Below are 17944 nucleotides of genomic sequence, written 5' to 3'. Positions count from 1 at the left end.
ACACAAGGGGACTGAACCAATTAAAATATGGACTTAGAATGTTAGGATGATGTTGAAGTCAGAGAAATTAGATAATATCAAGCGGGAGATAGAGAAAGAAAATTGAGGTATTTTATGGTAGAGATAGGTGAAAGGATAGCGATTACTGAAGTGATAATCAAAGAGTAATATACATTGGAAAGGTGGCAATAGTATTGAACAAAAAGGTAGGAAGAAGCATAGTAAACATTGAGCAAGTAACAGGTAGAATATTACTTGTGAAAGTAAAAGCAGAACGGACAAGCTTTGTCATTGTTCAGGAATATTTGCCACAAAGCAATCATAGGGTGGAAGAAGTCCATAGGGTATACAAGAATGATCAGTACGGAAAAGGACATTATTGCAGGTGTTCTTGGAGGGAAACATTTGTAAATTATTGGGAACTGGAGAGTGATTGTGGGTGAAGGAAGAAATGGTTACGATGTAGGGAACTGCGGTTTAGGAACAAGGGACGACCGTGGAGAGAAAACAATAAATCTGCCGGAGAAATGGTTTAATCATAATGAATGCTTATTTTAACATCACAATAGGCTAAGGTATTCTTAGAGAATGCCCAGGATTACAGAGAGATATCAGTTAGGCTATATTATGGTTAGGTGCAGATTGAGGTATAATGTAATCTATTCTCAGAGTTTCCTGGGAATTTGGTGTGGATTCAGAATTTAATGCTTATGATGTGGAACATCAGATTCAGAAGGATGAATTGGGACAGAAAGGGAGGGAGTACCATGAGATAGTGGAAAAATTGATGAATAAGTAAAGGAACACTGAGATAAGTACCTTGGACCTTGAATAACTGTATTTAAGACCTGCAGCACTAGATTCCTGATGCTCACACATTGGAATTTCATTCATTGCTGGCCTATACTTCATAGTCGGATTTTCCGCTTAAAAATATTGTTCAGTATTTCTTCTGTCCGACTAAATATTAATTCCTCATTGCCATCAAGTTTACTGGGTACATGGGGCTAGAGCATTAAATGCCATTACCAAAAGCAAAGATGAGTTTGTTCTTAAATTTCATGGGATGAAAATTTTTTCTCCATACTGCGATTAGTGTAGCAGTTTTTTGTTTGATTTGACATCATGTATACTTCATTTTTTAGTAAATCCTAACCTATACATTAAGTTTAAGGATTTTGGCCATCCACAAGATGACAAATTATCTTAAATTACATATGCTTAACTGAATGAAGCAATTTCTTGTTCTGCCTATAATTGCCCAGGATATTCTAGTGCCCAGAAAATTTTGCATTACTTTTATTCAGCTCAGGAAAACAACCCAGATTTGAACTGGGGACATCTGGTTAGTGCTTGACCTCTGCCATTACTGGGCTGCCATACCACCCACCTATAATGATTGCAGAAAGTATGAAAAGGCAGCCAATTTTTAGAAAATTGTTGACTACAGTTATATTGATAATCATACTCTTATTATTTTATTGCTATTGATTCATTCAATCAATATGGGCAGTATAAAAATTTAATTTGATAACTGTTGATTATCTTACATTTGATTAATGTGCTAAATATTCTAAACATTACAGGATATTAGCCCTCAGGATTTAGAATTTAAAATGTTTTGAACAAATGCATCGAATGAGGGAATAATTTTATTTTTCCTCCAGTCTCAGGATTGGATTACATCCAAATGATTTCCAAATCCACAAAGATTCATCATTTATAATGAGTAATTTATGGCATATCACCCTGACAAGGATGATTTTTTTGTGTTTGCACTCATTCCATGGTCCATGATGACACTGTAAGTGTATCATATGGTCCAAGAGATGCATGAATTTTCATAGAGCGTGTAATGGTGCCATTCAATGTTTGAAGTATTACAATAATTTATTTGTTTTTGAAATATGTGGCACTTTACACTTGCGCTACTTTCAGCACCGAGTCTCATGAGCATCAATTTATTAATGCCCATTATAAGGATGGATTTTTTGAACTAATGCACAGTATTTGTGAGGAAGGAATATGGGCAGAAGATATCCATAGGTCAATTTGGATCGCTATCCCTGAAAAGTGTGAAGCAGCTGTGCGTGAGGACTAAAAGATGACAAGTCTAATTTCACATTCAACAAAGGTGGTTCTAAGAATTATCAATATAATGTTACAAAGTGGTGCCAGCAGCTACAAAGGCAATGATTAGTTTGGCATCAAAACCGGGGAAAACATATGATCTATTTATTTTAGAAATGAGAAAATTAGTGGAAAGGAACGTCAAATACAATCAGCATGTATTGGTGTGATTTATGAATTTTGAGAAGGTATTCAACTGTGAGGAGTGGGCAAGGTTAGTGAATACATTGTAGAATATGGGAGGGGCCTGGAGGCAACTTATTCGAAACTTGTGCATTGATCAGACAGGTAGGTCTAGCAGAGGGAGGATTTGGATGCTTAGTGATTGATAGCATGAGACAGGGTAGCCTTTTATAGCCAGTACTTTTCAAAATATATGCTGAGAACATTTTAAGGATAGCATGAGAAGGGCTGGAGTTGTGGTTAGAATTTGGCAGCGAGATGATTAAGTCAGGCTTGTCAACGATCAAGCAGTAGTGAGTCAGACAACCAAGGGATTGCAGCTATTATTGAGTGCTTGACTGGAACGATGCAAGAATTATGGGATATGGATTAAAAACAAGAAAATAAGGGAATGAAATTCTCTAGAAGGAGGAAAACTGAGTTAAGTATTAAAGCAGGAGGGAAAAAACTAGAGCAGGTGGAGTAGTTTAATATGGAATGTAGTGCTTTATGGATGTGAGTCTTGGTCTTTTAGGCAAAGGGATGAGCCTAGATTTGAGGTTTTTGAGATGTGGGTGTGGCTGAGGATGGAGGAAAAAAGTTGGCTTTAGTGAGAAAATATTGATGTTTTAAGCTTTGCAAAGAGAGGGAGTTACTGAGGAAGTCTACAGGGAGTAGAGAAAGTGGTTGGAGGAAATATTGAAAGGCAAAGGTATGTTGAAGGCAATGGATGAAGGGAGAATGTTGGATAAGTGGGGGAGTGGAAGGAAAGCGGAGCTTTCTTTGAAGGCAGTTAGAAGTTATGAAGAAATGGGGAAGGAAATACAGCAAAGCAAAGAAAGAGGAGGATCCCAGGGTACTTAGAAATAAGTATCCATCAGGACTAAGACCTACCGACAAGTAGGTAGAATACCTTGATTCAACCCATAGCATTTATGAGGAAGTTTGTTGTCTCAGGCGTAACTTTATGGAATATGCATAACATATTGAAATGTAATGAAATAATTGACTTTTTAATTCCACACACTTTATTTTAAAAAACATGACCCAGGTTTCGACGTTGAACGTCATCATCAGGTGGTCCTCATAGAAGCAAGCTGGCTCTATATACCCTCTGATTATAGGAGGGGGGTTGGTCAGAGAGGGAGGTTGGAGGGGTAAAAAGGTTACAATGCAACTGGGAAGAAAAGAGAATTACATTTTTGACTTAGAAGAGTGGTAGGTCTAGGAGTGGGGAGTGGGAGGGATACAAAATTTCGTTGGCAAGATCATCTTTCCAACGGACACATTTCAAAATTTCTAACTGCTCCAAAGCATCGAGCCTTTGACCTTTTCCTTCAAAATGAATAATTTTTGTCACAAAGTTACTGTTGTGGTCACTTTCGATGAGGTGCTTTGCAAAGAGGGATGTTATGGTCTTATTTTTTACACATGTTTGGTGTTCTTTAATCCTTTCTTTAAATTTCCGTCCTGTTTGCCCAATATACTTTGTGCTACAATCTGAGCACTTTAACTCATACACTCCACTCCTCTCGTTTTTGGGGACTTTGTCTTTAGTGTGAGAGATCAGGTTCTTAAGGCATGAACCACTGTAAAAGGCACATTTAATTTTTTCTTTAGGAAAACTTTTAATTACTTTTTGAGAAAAAGTAATTCTCTGCCATTTGGCAGTGGGATCTTTTAAATGTCCGGGGTTGTAAATGTGGCTAAGGCTATATTTGTAAGTTTATTCCGGTAAAGTTTATTTATTAGATCTTCTGAATAATCATTGTTTACTGCCAACATTTTAATTACATTAAGTTCCTTATTTACATTGAATTTTGACATAGGGATAGCGGTTAAATGGTGGATCATTGCATGAAATGCCGAAAGCTTTTGGGTGAAGCAATGCCTTGAAGAGGAATTAATTAATTGGTCTGTATACATTTCTTTCCTAAAAATGGAATACTCTAACCCGTCTTTGTCTTTAGAAATGGATAGGTCGAGGAAATTCAGGGAACCTTTTTCCTCTTTTTCACACGTGAATTGTACGAGGGTCATCCGGAAAGTAGTACCCGTTCGTGAAATAAAGACACAAAAGTAAATATTAACAAACATAAAAAATTTTATTTGAAAGAGGATACTTTAAACTACTTCTCAACATAATCTCCAAGCAAATTAAGGCATTTGTCATAACGTGTGACAAGTTTCTGTATTCCTGCTGCATAGTCCTTCGCCGCCAGCTCATTGAGATACGCGAGGGACCCATCTTGCACAAATTTTTGCATAATGCAGATGGTGTTTAACAATTTCATGAACAATTGTTCGAGAAACATTGGGAAAATGCTCACAGATGTCATCAATTGTGACGCGCCGATCGTTCCTCACGAATTCGTCAACTGAGCTCACCAGTTGGTCTGTAATGACAGACGGTCTCCCCGAACGCTCATCGTCGTGTGTGTTCCCCCTCCCCATGTTGAAGTTGCGACACCACCGCCGAACAGACGACTCGTCCATTACATTGTCTCCATACACCTCCTTTAATTGGCGATGAATATCACATGGGCGAACGTTTCTTGCATTGAGGAATTTAATCACTGCCCTCACTTCACAACTGGCGGCGTTCTCAATTTTTTTAAACATTGTAAACAATCACAGAAACAACACAGGCAATGCTAGCGTCACGCAACTTGGCTCAGAGAAGGCAGACAAGCCACTGAAGCTATCTGACCTCGTCCAGCGGCTACTCGCGTCGTCAGCACTTCATGCGGCACGAACGGGTACTACTTTCCGGATGACCCTCGTACATTAGAATTGATAGAATTTAGATGTGCTAGAAACTGATCTAGTTGCCTATCAGAACCAGTCCATGCTCAGAAGACATCGTCTACATATCTTAGCCAACAAAATACATTATTAATGAGAGGGTGAGCTGAGGAGAACAAAACTTTTTCAAAATTGTCCATATACATATCGGCCAGGAGTGGGGACTAGGGCAAGCCCATGGCTAAACCATTGGGTTGTTGGAAATAGGTACCATTAAAAATGAAATAATTTTGGGAAACACACGTCTTAAGTAATACACAAAGTTCACTTATAACTGGCACTGGGATGGACTTCCGGATGAGGATGTCTTTGGCAAGGTTCACCGCTTCCATGGGTGGCACGTTGGTGAAAAGGTTGCGTACATCGAAGGAAACAAGCATGCACTTTTTCGGGATGACCTTTTTCATAAGTTTCTGGACAAGCTCCAAGGAATTCACTACACCATATTCCGTGGAAAATTTGGAAACCTCCCTGAAGAGTACATTAAGCCTTTTCGCTAATATATGGTTGATCTGATGATGACGTTCAACATCAAAACCTGGGTTGTGTTTTTTAAAATAAAGTGTGTGGAATTACAAAGTCAATTATTTCATTACATTTCAATTTACGAGGAAGGATTTGGACCAGAAGATTAATTTTCCCAATCTTGAAAAAGAGTGGAGTGGTGGAATGCGAAGACTCTATGATGATTAGTTTGATTTCACATGTGGCAAAGGTAGGACTGCGAATCTTTGAAGGATGGTTACACTCAGTGCCTTGTAGTTATGTGAACTTTATTAGAAAAGAGTATATATAAACCATAATCAGGATGCACTTATAAGCATTTTGGATTTTATGAAGACATTCTTATGGGATAGATTGGACTAAACTGATGGAAATATTATGGAATTTAGAAGTAGATTGTAGGGATAGGAGGTTTATTTGATAGCTGTGAGTGAATCAGATGGCACAGTTAGGAGTAGTGGGATGGGCAGGGATAGGCAGAGAATAAGATAGGGTTGGTTGTTATATCCATTGCATTTTAACTAATATGCTGAGATAATATTAAGGATGGTATGGGAAGGGTTTTAGGTAGAAATGCAAAGTGTGACAAAAAGTGAATGAGTCAGATTTTCAGCTGAAAAAAAACAAATCTTGACAGATAAGAGATTGCAGTTTCTGTTGAGTGATCTACTGGAGCAATGATTCATAGCTACCCCTAATTTTCTACCTTAATTCTTAAAGCAAGAGAGTTATAGAGTATTACATTATTTCAAAGAAACTGCGGGAGATGCCGCATCAGTAACTTTTAACGGAGTCATCCGCTAATGTGCATTTCAATGCAACAATTTCAGTGTGTAAAAATCATTCGCCTGAATGATTTTTACACTCTGAAATTGTTGCATTGAAATTACATTATTTCACTAATTGTGAATTAAATTAGAACTTGGATATAATTCAATGACTCCAAGTGTGATGGGCTAATTATGGACTTTTCCATATAGGGCAAATATGGGACAATTATGGAAGGATGAATCTCTTTCTGCATAATGGGATAATTTTGTTCAAATGTTTGCAAGAAAGTAGAGTATCGTCAAAGCCTTTCAACTAACATACATGGACTAATAATGCTTTCTGTATGACTGCATCTGACATGGGAAAGAGTTGTTGACAAGAAAAGGAGACTGCACATGCTGGAAATGTGGTGATAGAGAATAATGATGGAAATAAGATGGAGTTATCATGTATCTGCTACAAAAATGCTTAAAAGATTGTAGATGGGAATTTCTAATGAAAATATTCAGTGGAAGATGAAATTAATTTCACAAATGGAAGTTCAAGGAAGAATTTTAAGAACCAAATTATGGTTGACAGCAATGCAAGAAGAAACATGGTCATGAAGGGTTTGATTGGGAGCAGGATTTCTAAAAGAGTTGCTCCAAATATCTTTCACTTAACTATGATCAAAAAGACAATTAAATTTAAGGATTTTTTCAGCAGTATTTTCTGAAAAAGGAATGTAAAATTTATAGAAAAAGCTCGAGGGACACAGTTGTGCATCAGAGAGTTTGACCAAAGTGGGATCGAGATGGTGCGGGGGCTAACGTACTGGCTTCCCATCCAGAGGGCGCGGGTTCAAATCCAGGCGGTGTTGAATATTTTTCAGAGGTATCTCGATCCCTACTTGAGGTGCTTTGTGGAGGGCACTTTGAGTGAGTACGCCGTCCGTCGGATGGGACGTTAAACTGCGGACCCCTTGGCGCCTTTCGTAAAGAGTTGGCTTATGCCGACGCCGGATTTATCTCCACCCTTCATCCTTTCCTGTCCATCCCCTATAGCGCAAATGATCGCAGCTGTCGGTCGCCTCCCCTCAAAACTACTACTACTACGAGTTTGACTAAAGTTCTTAAAAATTCTCTCAGGTCCAGCCACATTGGAACGACTGTTGACCTTATATTTTTACGTGCAGGACGTAGGGTGAGGGAGGGAGGGCTGCAAAAAATACTCTCAAACGTTTTTTGGTGTCAATGACAGTAGCGTCCGAGTTTTGCCCTAACTGGAAAAATGTTCCCCGTCAGGCCTGCTTGTAGGAATTATGGCCTACCACCCAGGATACTCATGCTAACATTGAAAATAATGAAATAATGAGGCAGCCAAACAATTAACTCCATGTTCAATCGATGTTGTTGCAAAAAAATACCTGAAGTGAAGGCATCATGTTTCTCATAGCACATTTCTCTAGTTTCAACTTATCTTCAATTTTTTGTTGACCTTCATCTATCAGCAGCACATTATATCGGTTCGGCTATCTCAAAGCGCTCTTTTCATTTTGTTTGTGGCATTTAAGTCAATCATCAAGGAAACGAGTTTCTCAGGTTAACATTACCACGTAGAAAAATATTTTTTCTCAAAATTTGCCTCTTTTCGGAACCATGGGGACAAATTCCAAGTTGAAAAAGGACCGATGATTGAGGTAAGACGATAGGGAATGGGAAATGGCGAAGGGAGTTGTTATATATTACTTCATATTTTTGCGGCTGATCTTATAGAAAGGTATAATGGAAAGTGAGTTGCATTTTGCAATCGTTGTACTTTGATGTTAAAAATTACGAATACCTACTAATCTCAATTTACTATAATACTATCACACACAGGAGGTTAAGTCAATAAATAACTCGCAAAACTGGATAGAGGCAATAATAATCAAAGTAACTTCCTGAACTTTATTTCACTTTTCTACGTAATCACCCTGTTTATTCAGACACTTATCACATCTCTTTACATGTCCTTGATGGCCGGCAGCAAATAAGTCTTTTGTTTGCTGTCGCAGCCAACGAGTCGACCTCTTGGACTACGGCATCGTCATTTTCAAAACGTCGGCCACCCTAACGATTTTTAGGTGCCCGAACAGATGAAAATCAATGGGAGCTAATTCGGCACTACACAGTGAATATTCAAAGCATTCCCAATGAAATGTTTGCAACAGCTCCCGCGTTTGTCTTCCTGATGTTTGCGACTTATTAATTGACTTAACCTCGTATTTTAGGTTAAGTTAGGTAAAATAATTGGAGATTTGAAATTTCTTCTATCTACTATACGCTTGCTATAGTTTGCTAGATGAGATCTGGCTTAGAGTATCCGCAGATCCTGAGCAGCTTCAGTTAGACGATGGATTTGGGGGCAAATTCATCCAAAAAATGTTGGTCGAAAAGAACGATTGTTTTCTGAATGTAGCCAGTGAAATAATTGAAAAAGTGGGGTGAATGTTGTCGCAGGGTATCTCAAAACAATTAATACCTGTTGGGAGTATATGGCACAGAAGAGCGTATGTAAAACAACGTGTGAACGTGACAGAGACAAAAGAAGTATGCAAGGATGTAGAAAGGGCGGTGTGGAAGAGTTTAGTAAAAGGAAGCAGTTTCTTCCCGTAACGTTAAACCAGACTTGCCTTGAGAGGGAAAGGCAAGAAGGACATGTGTGTATAAACTTGCTTTGTTCAAGTTCATACACGAATTAGTTTTTCTTGCCGACTAAGTGTGATAGACGCAAATACTAGTACGAATAGGAGGATATACTACCTTGATCAAAAATTTCCCGGAATAACCACCGTGTGGCGCTCCCATCGTTCCGATTTGAGTTCTGTTTTTTTTGTTAAATTGGTACATCTGTTGTTGATATTCCCTTTAAATCTTAGTGTCATAACTTGACATTTGCAAAAGTTACGTAGCCAAGAGTACATCTATCTCTGTGTGTGTTGGCGATTTTTTACAATTGCAAAAAATGGATTTAAATTTGCAACAACGAACTTGTATTAAATTTTGCGTAAAAAACGGATTTAGTGGCGCACGGACGTTGGAAATGTTGGAAAAGTGTTTCGGCAACGATTCTCTAAAAAAAACGGTCGTTTACCAGTGGCACGAGCGGTTCAGAAGTGGTCGTGAGTCAATCGAAGATGATGAACGCAGTGGCAGACCATCGACATCGAAAGTCGGTGAAAAAATTGATAAAGTAAAAGAAATGTTGGTCAATAACCGCAAATTAACCATCAGAGAAATAGCGGAGGACTTGAACATTGCCTATGGATCCGCCCAAGACATTGTGGTTAATGATTTGGGTTTCCGTCGTGTAGCAGCAAAGTACCTCAATTTCATGCAAAAAAGAGACCGTGTTGACGTCGCAAAAGACATGATTTGCGAGGCTGAATCCGATCCCACATTCATCAAAAGGATCATTACTGGAGACGAGACGTGGGTTTATGAGTACGACACGCAATCCAGACATCAGGCAAGTGAATGGCGTTCACCAAGTGAGCCGAGACCAAAAAACCACGTCGTTTTCAGTCAAAAAAGAAGGCAATGCTGACGGTTTTCATGGATTACAGCGGTGTAGTGCATCATGAATTTTTGCCAGAAGGCCAGAGAGTAAACAAAGAGTATTATTTGGGCGTTATGAGACGTTTGCGTGAAGCAATTCGCCGAAAGAGACCAGAAATGTGGGCAGAAAACTCGTGGATTTTGCACCATGATAACGCACCGTCGCACAGTGCTATCATTATTCGTAATTTTTTGACGAAAAATGCAACAAATACCATCCAACAGCCACCGAATTCACCTGATTTGGCTCCCTGTGACTTCTTTCTGTTCAATCGAGTTAAAAAACCATTACGGGGAACGCGTTTTAGCAGCCGAGAGGAAGTAATGGAAAAATCGCAGGAAGCACTGATGGACATACCGAAAACCGAATATAAAAAATGTTTCGAGGATTGGATCAAGCGCTGGCATAAGTGTGTTGCAGTCGATGGGGATTACTTTGAAGGGGACAATATAGATTTAGATGAATAAACTTGTATTTTTAATTTTCTGAATAAATTCCGGGAAATTTTTGATCAAGGTAGTAATCTTTTAAGGAGGCTATATGTAACGGAAATTAATAGCAGTTTTTCGAGTTTGAGTCTTTAGGTACGCGTACTGTACTAATTCATTGAATTTTCTTAGATGTAAAAATCAGTCGCATATTGTTTAATATAGGCATTAATTGTTTAATATAGGCATTAGGTGGATCATCTATTAGAATGAGCAGACGACTTCTGTGCAAATTACAGAAGACTCATTAATTGACTTGTAACTCTGAGAAACTGGCCTCATTTACTAGATACGATGTAAGGTCTTCTGTTTTTTTCTGCCAAACTACGTTTCTATTTTTTCGTAACTATAGAGTCGACACTTACCTCTATAAATATTTCTCTTATGTTACCTCCATAAATATTTCTTCTGTAAACGCATACATTTTCACAGCGTAGACGCTATGATTTTATGGCTGCCGAGAATGCTTTTATATGGGTCCCAATTTTGGACACTGGAAAAAACGGCTGGTCAATGGCTGGGGCTTATTTGGGTTCGTTGTCACGTTACGACGTTCGGCCTTCTTTGAACTGTCATGTACCCACAAACACATATTTTATATAGACATCCTGTTTGTTTATATACGCATCCCGTTTTTACACATACCGATATTTATATACCACCACCGCATGTATCATTCGCCATATTTGACGATTCATTTCGGAATGGGGATAAATCATGCAAGTGGAGAAAACAGATTATTACACACCGTGCCAAAATCTTATTCATTTACTAGCACTATGATCTTCTTATAATGCGTTTTCTAAAGGTCGCGCCACTGTTGTCAAAGTTTGTTTTAAGTCCCGCCAGGAAGCAGAAAATTTACCCGAAATTATCAAACTTCTTATGGGTCAAACGTTTCTCCATTGTCTTAGATCAATTTTTTCATGCCTCTATAATTAAAAGATATCATTCAATATTGATAAAATACTTTTTCCCCTTCACTACTTTCGAGCCCCCGATTTCAAGTCATAGAAGATTCTTCCTGTAGATGAGACCTATGTCATTGAGTTTTTCATGTGCAAAACATTAAAATATGAAATTATGAACATTATGAAGATTTTTGCGATGAAAGTTTACAAGAATGTATGACATTGTTGTTTGCATTGGAGCATACGCAATTAAAATTTGGATTTGATGCCGCACGCTTAATGTGGAATAATCCCCTAACACACATCCTAGGTGTTGGTTGTTATGTAGATGAGTTTGTTTTTCCCATTTTCCTTATCGTAATGACAAAGCCTGTTACGTCATTGAAAACTATACGATCCATAGTTCCAATTCTTAGAACTCACAAGAACTTCAGTTCCAATACTTAAACCCACCTCATATTTGCATCCATGTCTTACATACTAGTCCATAAGATCATCGAACAATCATGCTGAACATTGGATGATGTTCCATGCTACGATGTTTCATCGAAACATGGAACTTGTTTCGCACCATATCTTATTTAAACCAAGAAATCAAGGCGCGATTCAATATTTACAATGGCTGTACTACTTTCACACATCACTTCTATAGCATTTAATAACCGCTAACATACGTGCACTCTCTAAAACTTCTGAAATATTCTTTTGATTGCCCTGTCATATGCTTTTTCCAAACGCAATATAAAGTTTATTTCGCACATTCAAGCCATTCTCGAGTATTCGCTGACGAGCAAATGATGATCCTTATACAATATTACCTACCAGACATAAAAAATACACTGAGCTCCCCGGATGTTTTCCAAGGCTACCGTGTGTACTTTATTTCAATCAACGCCAACATTTTTCATGGAATACTCAAAGCGAGTATTTGCTCATTAATTTTTCATTGCATCTTACGATGATCGTTCTAGTTCAAACATCTCCATTTTTTTCTGATACACTACTTAACACCACAAAGATAAAACATCTGGTTATTTTTAACTAAAAGATATTTTACCCAATGCCATTTCTTAGGAACGGTTCAGAAGATTTTTCGTGGGGTATAAGTGAATCATAAAGAAACGAGTTGATTCGTTAGCCAAAGCTGTTTTCATTATTTTTACTCTCCAAACTTCTCTGGTGCTCCGTGAGCCCCTTGGGTTTATTTTGTTGTCAGGTGCGTCCCAAAGGTCGATTCACCAGAGTTTTGACATTGCAGACATACCCGAGGTGGAGGTACTCGAACCCGCGACCTTTGGATTAGCAGTCAAGCATGTTACCCACCTGATTAATCTGGCCGGCATTATTAATCTTCTTAATAAATGCCTCAATCAATGCCTCTTATCATTTTAGACATTTTTACCGATGTTCGACGTCCACGGAGGCATGGCTACTTCGGTGTACAATCAATGTTCCAATGTATTCTATCTTTATGATAGAGGCCAAAAAAGTATTTAAATACTGATATCTTTTAAGTAACTTGATTTAATTGAAAATAATACCGGAATTCATTGATATCGGCGTGACGTCATTTTTCAGTTGGAACGCAATACCAGTGACCTATCTGCAGTGACTGGCATAAGATACCCTCATATATCAACTGGAGTTGTATCCATATCAGAAACCGGAAAGATATTGGAAATTCTGGTATAATTTCAGTATTATCATGAGAATTTTCTATCACCGACCATGATACTAACTATTTATGTCATCAATAAGACTGTAAAATACTGGTATCATGCTGGTAGAAGGAGGAAATGAAAGTCTAATTTCTCAAAATGTTGTCATATGATATTCGCATAATACCTCGTATTTTTAAAATTAAATAATACTATACTAAAAAATAAGAAGTTAAATTAGCTTGGAATAGTATTCTAGAATAGATATATTGGAGGCCAAAAATATTTCAAACGCGCTTTGATAATGCAAAAGTGAAGAATTTCCCATTTAAAAATTTAATTTATCTGCGTTTATTCCTATTCTGCGCACAGAAATGATGTGAACCTCCGATTCGTCGCTTGGTATTCGCTCAATCGGCAGTAGTAATTTGATTTCAGGGGCCCCAACGACTGAGGTCATTTGCATCGCTCAATAAGTTTGAAAATTGAATATTACAGGTATTTAGCCAAACGCAAACCTATTTATAATTGGCTAATTAACATATTATCAAATAAATAAAATCTATGATTATATTATCAACAAATGTATTTCTGTATAATTGTGTAGGCTGTGTCCATTGTTGGTATTTTACCTTAACTAGTAGAATACAAATAATAATAGTCGTAGCTCTAAAACTTTCAACCTCGTTTTCTGACATTTATTGAGCCCTTGATAAATTTTCGAAACATTTTTATATGGTCCTGCAGTACAAACAAAATCGACTGCTTCAGATTCCCATGTAGCTGAGATCGATTAACATGTCAGTTTCTGAATTTTATTTTAAAGAAAAATATTTAAATAGATTTGAGTGTGGGAGCGAAAATTCTTTCCTGTTGCCGTTTTTTCAGGCCTTATTATATTTTTGTAGTTTTCCCTCGGCTTTATCTTCTGCAGTAATATGTAATGTTTTATTCGCAGAATAAATCGATAGGCAGAGTTCTTTTTCTAATTATGACAATTCTTTGGGTCAGAGAGTAGGCGATAGTCAATCAACACTTCAATCTTCAATTCCTCAAGCTATTGAAAAGTTAAAGCATTTGATTCGCTGAAAAGCCGGAAATTTCCTTCTATTTATTCTTCCCCCTTATTTATTAGGAGAATAATTCACGATTTCTGTATTGAATACTGTTTGCCAACATGGAAATACCCACCGCAGGCGAGAGAAGCGTTCTCAATGGTCGAAATGGCGTCCTATAGCCCACATAGTGTTATAATCCGTTGTGTTTGGTTTAACATCCATCGACATTCATTACCAATTAGGGAGACATTAGGTGATAGTGTAGTGGATATGTGTTCACATATACCTGTAATATGCGCGTTCGTGGATGCGACAGTTGAAAGAAGACAAAACGTCGTGACGTGACAACGAACCAAAGGAGTCATCCTGATGTTTCTATTGGGTAAAATTGCTACCACCCCTACAAAAGCGTTCTCGGCGTCCACGGCGTCAGTATTTTTAAAAAGTGTAATTAGGTAGGTTAGATAGTTATGTTGAGAAGAACCTGATGTTTTATCTTTGTGGTGTTAAGTAGTTTGTCAGAAAAAATGGAGAAGTTTGAACTAAAACGCTCATCGTAAGATGAAATGAAAAATTAATCAGCAAATATTCATTTTGAGTATTCCATGAAAAATGTTAGCGTTGATTGAAATAAAGTACGCGAGGTATCTTGGAAAATATTCGGGGAGCTCAGCGTATTTTTTTATGTCTGGTAGGTAATATATATAAGGATCATCGTTTTCATCTTCAGCGACTACTCGAGAATTGCTTGAATATGCGAAAGAAATTTTATCTTACATTATTCTATTTGGAAAGGACAAACGACAGGGCAAACAAAATAATATTTTAGAAGGATAAGAGAATGCATGGAGTATGTGAGCATTCATTAAATACTATAAAAGTGATGTGTGAAAGAAGTACAACCATTGTAAAGGGTGAATCGCACCTTGATTGGTTTGATTAAGATATTATGTGAAACGAGGGCACTCGATGTTTTAAGGAAAAGCATGTAAGATATGGATGGAAAGATGAGGTAAGGGTTGGAAATCTAAAGCACCCTTCTTAAAAACATCGGCAGTTCAGTATTGCTGGGCGAGAACTCACAAGACCTTAAGGGAGTATTTCGTAGTTATCAATGAGGTAACAGAGATTATGTCATTATGATAAGGAGAATGAGGAGAAGTAACGCATCTAATTCGCAGCCCATCCCTAGGGTGCGTGGCAGTGGATGATTCCTCATTAAGCGTGATACATCAAATCCATATGTTACTTAAATTACTTACGTATACGAACATCAATTTGATGTATGGTTATTTGTAAATCTTTTATCGAAAAAAGCTTAAGAATATTCATTGAACTTTGTATCTTTATGTTTTTGAATACGATATACTCAATGTCTTAGTCCTACGGTGACGCTTTGTTTAGGCACAAGAAAAATTTCAATTAAGTGTCGGGTGTTACCCACATCATTGCCGTATGCGAGCTGAACAAGTTTCCACTTGCAACAGCTGTCATTAACGGAATTCTCGAAATCGAGGAAACTTGCATCACTTCTATATTATAAATTAAGCTAATAATATAGCAATAAATCAAAAATGTTAATGATATGAGGTCTGTTCAAAACCTCCCGAACTTTTTTATTACCCAAAAAGGTTCACTGACAAGTTGTTGGTAGTCTCCTCCCCAAGTTATACACTTATCCCAATGCTGTTTCCACTTTTTGTCAGTCCTCAAACAGTCCTGGAATGCTTCTTCCGGTATGCTCATAAGCTCCTCCGTCGAATTTTTCTCTATCTATGGAATAATGGTAAATCTTTTTTTTTGAGCGGAGTTTTCAGTTTGAGAAACAGGAAAAAATCACCTGTGGCTAGTTCTGGTGAGTGGGGTGGGTGATCAGGTCTTCTTTTTGGCTAAAAACTAACGAGTTTTGGGAGACGAATGAGCTGGCGCGTTGTCGTGACGAACAAGGCACTCGCCGATCCTCCAAAGTTCGGGCCGTTTTATCTGATTCTGTCTCTTAGGCGTTTAGTAACCCCCAGGTAGTACTTTGTGTTTACTGTATGACCGCTAGGTAGGTATTCGTAATGTACAACCCCCTTTGCATCAAAAAAACAGTCAATATCACCTTGACATTTGAGCGAGCTTGTCGAGCTTTTCTGGGGCAAGAAGATGCTTCACCAATCCATTGTGAAGATTGCACTTTTGTTCAAATGTCATATCCATGAACCCACGACTCATCACCTGTTATAATCCTGGACAAGAAGGCTTAATCCTCTTCAGCTAAATCTAACTGTTCCCGACTAACTTGAACTCGATTTTGTTCCTGGTCAGCTGTCATCAGGCGAGGCACGAATTTGGCGGCAACTCGATGCATCCTCAATTTTTCAGTCAGGATCTCATATCACGAATCAATCGAGATGTCACACTCTTTTGCAAGTTCCCTGAGAGTCAAACGTCTATTTGCGGGAAAGAAATCGTTCACTGTCTCGATGTGGGGGTCATCAGTCGACGTTGATGGCTTCCGGAACGGTCGTCGTCCTCCACTAGTGCCTCCCCATTTTGAACCGGGTAAACCACTCTTAAACACAACACAACACGCGGTACGTTTTAGAGCATCCTCATCATAAAAACCTTGGTAATCAACTCAAAATTTTCCGTGAAGGATTTGCAGAGTTTCACGCAGAATTTCAGGAACAGCGCTGATCCGATTTTTCACCGCACTCCATGAACTCCCCTTTTAAAAAATGTAAATACTAATAACACAAACCAGATACCAACAAAGTGATTGAAAGCGGTTATTTGGGAAGTTTCTGCAGACACAACGCCCCCAAGCAGTTCAAAAAATAACCAACTGGAGACGTGCTATTCAAAATGTTCGGGAACCTTTAATGAGAGTAAAATAAAATAATGGCCATACACTGGGTTACATAGGGTTAAAACTTTTTTTTTTAACCGTCTTCAGTAGATTATCGGACCCCTTCTCGCCTAATTAATTAGAGTAGCGGGGATGAAATTGAGCAAGGGGAATATTTCTCATAAATTTGCAGGATTTCCACAAAATAGGAAAGATAAAGAGATAAAAAGGCATGCAAATGCCAGCATAAAGGTTGTTCCTAATAAGCGGAATGTATAAAAAAATTATTACGTATCTAAAAAGCCAAGAATTGCAGTGCATACGTTTACTCCCCTCTAACATTGCATGGAACCTGGACAGATACTAGGAAAAGAATTTCAATGCTATCAAAAATCGATGGGTTTGGAGTAAATACTGGAGTATGATTTGTGACAAAAATAGGAGAGTTGGGATGAGAAGAGTGAATTACGAGAGAATTTGGCTTGGAAAGTCTACATCCAAATCTGTACGATACGCTGAACACCACCCCAGAGGCGTGTGGGTGTCGGGGTATTAGTGATGCATGTTGGAATATCAGTTCATACGTGCATTTGAATATATACATTTATGTTAGCTGATAAACAAACATACACTTTAGCGCACGCATTTAATGATGCGATGGAATATTTACCATTGCCACTTTCAAAAGTTTCTTAAAACCATGGTTACAAGTAAAAAATAAATGAACTGAGATGAGCGTAAGAAATATCTAGAAATTAGAATAAGGAATCATAAAAATATTAGTGTTTAAGATCCACGAGAGAAAAACTTAATTTTGGAATTTGAACACCTAGGTTTGTTAAAAATTGCCAGGGGAAAGAATAAGCGTGAGGAGTATGTTTGGGGAAATAGGTTGGGATCCCCTTGATTCACGAAGAGATCAGGTAAGGCAAGATTTGTACTTTTATAAAGGTACAGAACACCTATATTTTCTTCGGAGATAGATGATTTTACTGTGGAACCAGATTATGCTGGTAGATTCGACCACCGAGATAAAATAAGAAGG

The sequence above is a fragment of the Hetaerina americana genome, unplaced genomic scaffold, assembly GCF_022747635.1.
Source record: "Hetaerina americana unplaced genomic scaffold, ioHetAmer1.1.p SCAF_1, whole genome shotgun sequence".
Classification (NCBI taxonomy): domain Eukaryota; kingdom Metazoa; phylum Arthropoda; class Insecta; order Odonata; family Calopterygidae; genus Hetaerina; species Hetaerina americana.
The sequence above is the reverse complement of the archived record's forward strand: the minus strand, read 5'-3'. Positions refer to the sequence as shown.